This window comes from Bombus impatiens, unplaced genomic scaffold (genome assembly GCF_000188095.3).
Source record: "Bombus impatiens unplaced genomic scaffold, BIMP_2.2 scf_0381, whole genome shotgun sequence".
Taxonomy (NCBI): Eukaryota; Metazoa; Arthropoda; class Insecta; order Hymenoptera; family Apidae; genus Bombus; species Bombus impatiens.
In genome coordinates, this window is record NT_176800.1 from 38,494 (window position 1) to 44,849 (window position 6,356).

Sequence of the window (6,356 nt, forward strand, 5' to 3'; positions counted from 1 at the left end):
CAACGTAAACTTTCGGTAACACCGCAATCGCCGACTGTGTGCCCCACGGTGCCCGTCTCATTGTTTTGACCTCTACTTCCCTACTGTCTTTAATTTTTAGCTCAACGACTAAGGACTCGACAAGCTCTTTCCTACTTACGTAGGCCTCTTGTGATTTCGGCTGCAATCGTTGGCATGTTTGAGCGGCGTTTCTAAGCCCAAACATCATATTGGTTGCTTCGAATAGACCGAATGGTATTGTGATCGCTGTCTTCGGTACGTCTTCCAGCGCGATCGGAATTTGATGGTAAACGCGAACGAGATCGATTTTGGAAAATATGCGCTTACCAAGGAGATTCTGCGCGAAGTCCTCGATGTGCGGTGGTGAGTCTGAGGTGGTGCGGATGTTCAATGCCCGATAGTCGCCACACTGTCGAATTCCTCCGTCCTTTTTCGGTACGATGTGTAAGGGTGATCCCCACAGGCTTCTCGATGGCCGCATCATACCTTGTTCGATCATTACTTCGAATTCCGCCTTCGCCTGGTTGAGTCGATCGGGGGCGAGGCGGCGTGGTTTGGCGTGGACAGGAGGTCCGGGCGTCGTGCTGATGTAGTGTAGTGTAGTGCCGTATTGCACTTCTCTGAAATACTGGCGGTCTCGTGAGATCGAGGAATTCCGCCAGCAGTTTGTGGTACGGTGAATCTCCGGTGATTGTTTTTATCAATGTCATGGCGGCGAATCCTTTCGTCGATAGTCTGCTTGTTGTGTCGAGGAGCCGTTTGTTGCAAGGGTCTACGAGCAGCTCGTACTGGCTCAGAAAATCAACACCGATGATAGGCGTTTGCACATCGGCCATTACAAAACGCCATTTGAAAGCTCGGCGTAGCGATAAATTGAGGGGAACTGTAACGGTATCGTATGTCGCGAACCGCGTTCCGTTGGCCGCGAACAGTTCGTAGTTGGTTTTGCTCGTGTTTCCGCGGATCTTACTGCGCGGATAAACACAAGTGTCAGCACCGGTATCCAGTAAATACGAGGTGAAAATATTTCAAGACAGGAATTTTTATTCCAATTAGCTACAGAGCTAATTTAAGAGTTGAGTATACAGAATCGTGGGAAGAAAATCATGCGATAAAACTATCAACAAGTTCAGATACATTACCACGAAAAGCTTGTCAAGTAAGAAATTGTAAAGGTTACAAAACTACGAAAATCTGTCCAACATGTAGTGGCACGCTAATAAATTCAAATCTTATTGTTGTTTTGCCTCGTAGGACACAAACATATTGTATTAATAATCAAACTCCGAGGCAAAACAATGTCGCCGTTACTTTCAACCGTCAAACGCAGCCGAGTTCAAATTTTTCGACTATCCCCCGACTGATATAAATAAACGAGCGAATTGACGAGCGACAGAGTTTATCAAGCGAGAGAGTTTAGCAATCGAAGATATCAACGCATCAAGGTGTTTACGAAGTTTCTCGACACACGCGCGTATTTATCACGATTAATATTAGACCAGGACTCGTGCTTTGTATCAAGGCATCACAAATAAAGTGCTCACGACACTTAGAATATTATATCGATATTTGAACTACCTCATCCTCTACAAACATACGGAAAATATGTATCCGGAAAATGTACATTTGATAATAAGATAATTTGTAAAAAATGCAGCGGAGTTGAATAAGATATCTCTATATAAATTAAAGTGTAATTTTATGAATGAATTATAATGAATTTTATGAAATGAATTACGTACGATTTGATAAAAAGAGGCGTATTTACGAATATCTTTTGTAGCCATTGTAAAAATATAAATAAATTGAAAACAATAAACAGAGACCCATGATATAATAAATTACACGGTCTGATATTGCCGAAAACTAGTATCTATATTCAATGATTTTATCAGTTTCTTAGTCTTCGTGTTCTATTATATTATTGATCCTCTTCTCTAATTCACATAGTACGGTTGTCTTCTTTTTGCATTTCAATTTCCTATAAAGTTCTTTAATACTTTGCCGTTCGCATAAATTTACTAGTGATTTTAATCAATAGCTGCGTGATACTAACGTGTTGTCACCGAACACTAATATTTCGTTTGCAACATGTTGTTGCTACCGGGAGCGAAAGTGTTAATATCCGCTACTGCTATGAGGTTTTGAAGCTCTTTCATATTATGTTGCTATTTCCATATAGCAGTAATTTTTGCGATTAAAGCCTTGTCTTTGTAATTGTCGGAAAGAATGACGTCCAATAGATAGCGATCTTACGATCGCTACTACGATCTAATTCTTACGATCAAAATCGTGAAATCTAATTACCGCGATCAAATGTACGCGCTTGAATCGCGGCAGATCATCTTCCACGGATCGCCCACACGATTTTCTTCAAAAACGTTCACGTTATCGGATATATATGTGCATATTTCTTTTTCTTGTTCTTTCCTTCCTTTAACTTGTTTTACAGCTACTCGGTTTGCATATTTAGTTAGTTTATCTTAATTATTAACATTCCCTTTCACATACACATATAAACACTGTCGCACGACTTTGCTCGTACACTCCGCGCCACATATCGTATTTGTACCTTCTTAGTTCGTCTACGATTCTATAAAAATGTTACAAAAGACCATCTTATTTCTACCACCTGTTAGATCGAATAATTCGGTCGTCTTTGTTCGACGGTCTATATTTTATTACATTTATGAATATTACAAACTTAAATTTTTAAAGATGTATTTGAACTATTGACGAATCAACGAGAAATTATTCATTAGCTTAGGAAATATATCGTAATACAGTGAGAAACAATGAAAGATCAACCATTATCGTGCCTCGTATCATCATAGTCGACAGATTCGTTTACTTTTGAGTGTCTTATCGTTTAGACAAGCGGCTGGACAAAGTAGATCGTTTCTTCGCGTCGTCTCGCAGGCGAAACGAAAACATTGAGACTATCGCTTGTATAATAGAAATCGGCGCTGCCTCGGCACTGTGCTGTGTTTTTATATTCTTTTCTGTAGGATAATTTATGAAGCATTCGTCAAGTTTCACCCTCGGTTTATCCAGTATCTCACTAATAGATTGTTTCGTTCCTTCCACCTTGTTTGTTTCGGCAAGTGCAAACCTTACAATTCTCTTTGAATCCTTTTATAACGAATTAATATTTTCGCAAAATCTCTTCTAAATTGGCTAAAGCTACCAGTGATTGGAAGGGTTTGAAAATTTTATAGCTAAAATGTTCTCAGGCGAGTAAGAGCAGGCTTCTCCCTTTAAAGGTTCCAGAAAGGATGTTACAGCACTTCCCCGATTTACCAATATTCGAATATTATATCATAAATCGTCGTGCTGAATTTGTCCATCAGCTTTCGCAGGTTTTAATGTACAGATGAGAATATTTTTCGGCGTATAAACGTCGTGCCTTTGTGCTATTGCCACCTACCGACGGTAGCAAAAATGCATGTACGAATGTTCTCTAACTCTATACATGTTATAATAAAAATATAAAATATACGTATCTTTATTCCATTAGGGTCAAATTTACGTGGCATTGTGATGATAACTTGTATGTAAAAACGTTAATACCAAAATGAGTGAGTGAATAAATATAGTGGAAATCAATAGTTTCTGTAATATTGACGCTTGAAGGAGAAATGTTTGGACCTACGGTAAGGAGTTCTCCAGAGACTGACTCCTCCGGAGGACTTCTTCCACGAAGAGCGTTTCCGTTTCTTTCCATTAAAAGCTAATAACGAGACGTGCCGGGCACAAACAAGTCGGATTAAAGCAGCGAAAATTATCATCGTGTCACATCGAACGTCCACGCTACATGTGAATAGTATAGCAGAGACACGACAAATAATGTTACGGGATATAGATATATATATACATGTAGTATCGTGGAAAAGGGCCTAAGAAACATGAACAATGTCGCGAGAGCCGAGGTGCCGTCGGGTCCATCAATGTGTCGTTGGTATTTTCAATTGTATAGTTTTGTAGAAAAGGCCTACGTGACTCTGGCAACGAGCGTCTGCGGAACACGTGCGTGGTGGGCCTAAGAAAAGACAGAGGGATGCTAGAACGGCCAGAATGTGAGTCTAGAAGCGACAGTGTCGATGGAGAGATCAGTTGAGAAGCGGCAGTGCATCTGTTGAGAAGTCAGAGAGAGTCAGTGGAGAAGTGATATCTCAGAACAATGACTGACTTCAAGGCAGGAGAAGTAGATTTGACTGACGAGCAGGTGGCTCAGATGCAAATACTTGAGCTGAAAGGCGAACTGAGAAGACGATAGCTGAGACTAGCGGGCAGAAAACGCGAGCTGGTAGCGCGATTGCTTGCTGCGTTACGCTTAGAGCGGGAACACGGAACATGCGCGAGAAGATGATCCAGATGATGACAACGACGGCGATTTAGAAGACGACGACGACGATGAGATTGGCGTGCTTGGGGACCGTTTAGACATTAACGGTCCAGGAAATCGCAATCTCAATAATCAGGATTTGATTACGATTTGACAAACAGACTGATGGTTACAAAGGCGCGCCGGATATATTGAGAGTCAATATAGTAGAACAAACCGACGAGATAGACTTATCGTACGTACAGGAACCTCATTATCGTGAAGCGATTCGCGATAACATCAGAGGGTATAAGCAGGAGAAGAAGTGGGACGCCGGAGTAACTGCAGAAAGCGCTTTAAAAAGTGACAAATCCGTAATACGAAGACCGCGAAGACTGGCACCGTCTGAGAAAAAAGAGATGGACGATTTGATGAACTTACGGACAAACAAAGGCGTTATAAGACCATCAAACTGGAAAAAATGTCGCTTTATACAGAAGGTTCAGAGTTTCTTGGGACTCACGGGGTATTTTCAAAAATTTATTAGGGGCTACGCGAAGGTTGCTAAGCCTGATTGGTACAAACATGTCGACCAAGTTCAGGAGTATTTAAATTATACAATAAACAGAAGCACGGGAAAAACTCCTTTTCAGCCACTTGTCAGGGTCAAAATGCGAATTAAAGGAGATGCACAGGTTAGGAAGTTAATCGACGAAGAGTGGGCTGTGAAGTTCGAAGAACAATATCGCGAGCTACGCGAGGTCGCAAAAAGGAAGATCGCCGCAACTCAAGAAGAGAATCGAAGAAATTATGATAAAAGAAGGAGTGCGAAACAGTACCGACGGAGGGATTTAGGGGCCATAAAGAGAAACCAGTTTGGCTCAGGGTTAAAACTAGGAGGAAGATTCTTGATTCTTGGATTCTTGCTATTTCAGTACCTCACATAACATTGTTTCATTTTGAAGCAACAATGTGTGCAATGTGTATTGTTTATGGTGTATATGGCAAGTACTAATATAATACTTTGCATTAGACCTCGGGCTCATTTATCGAGCAATGGAGCAATATCACCAACTGATAGATTTCCATTAAGTTTCAGATTCTCTGCCTTTTTCGGTTCCTAGGTGGCTTCAATACTTTAATTATTAAGGGATCTCTTCAATCCCTTAATTATTAAGGAATTAATTATTATCTTAGGTAGTTCCTTCAATACTGTTGCGTCGGGCGACACTCTACCTAGACCAGGCCACACACCGCGGGCAAGATAGGAACCAGATGTCCGCTCATCCTTATTGCGTACACTCAATAGTCTTAAGGACCCATCGTAAATCTTAGAAATTCGCTAGCTAAGTTCGATGGAACAGTTTGGAAAGAACTAGATACAAGCTCCAAACCTGGCAGGACACCAGTTCATAATATTCTTAGGGGTGTGTCAGGTCCGACAGGATATAGTTCGGTTCGGGGCGCGATGGAGAGCGGACGTGTTGACGGGTTGCTCCCGCTAGCCGAGTGTATGTACGAGGATGTAGGAGCGTTTGAGTTCGGTGTGATTCTAGTAGGGTGTAATGGGTTAATGAGACGGGAACTGTAATAATAATTGTATGGAAGTAGTGAAATGAAATTAGGGGTATGAGTGGACTGAGGTGACAGGAGAATGCATGGGAGTGAAATAGTGTTGGGTGATGCGGGGGAGTGTGAGTGTGTGGAAATGGAAATAGAGTTGGCATGTATGATGATTGAGTGGGTAAGCAACAAGACGTTTGTGCGTAATTGGGCGATAATATCCTCACTGAACAAGAATAAGTAAGTGGAGGATATAATAAGAAGTGTGCGAGAAACGAAAAGTACGGTTAGTAATCGTTAATTTGAATTTATCCGGTATTAGCGACTTCGGATAAAGTCAAATAAACATCTAGACAAGACTCCGTTCGACCATAATGGCAGATCCACGCGTCACGCTAATTAGTCGCTTATATACATACGCGATATTGGATAATTGCAAATAAATAAACAATAATGTGACTATGTACAG

General features: G+C 41.2%; 1 long non-coding RNA gene across 1 annotated transcript; it reads left to right on the forward strand.

The window, feature by feature from the left end:
• Positions 1 to 2,155: 2,155 nt before the first annotated feature.
• Positions 2,156 to 3,561, forward strand: LOC117151716. The gene is made up of 2 exons (XR_004461817.1): positions 2,156 to 2,652; positions 2,768 to 3,561. It is a non-coding gene; the product is annotated as an uncharacterized LOC117151716 (long non-coding RNA).
• The last annotated feature ends 2,795 nt before the right edge of the window (positions 3,562 to 6,356 follow it).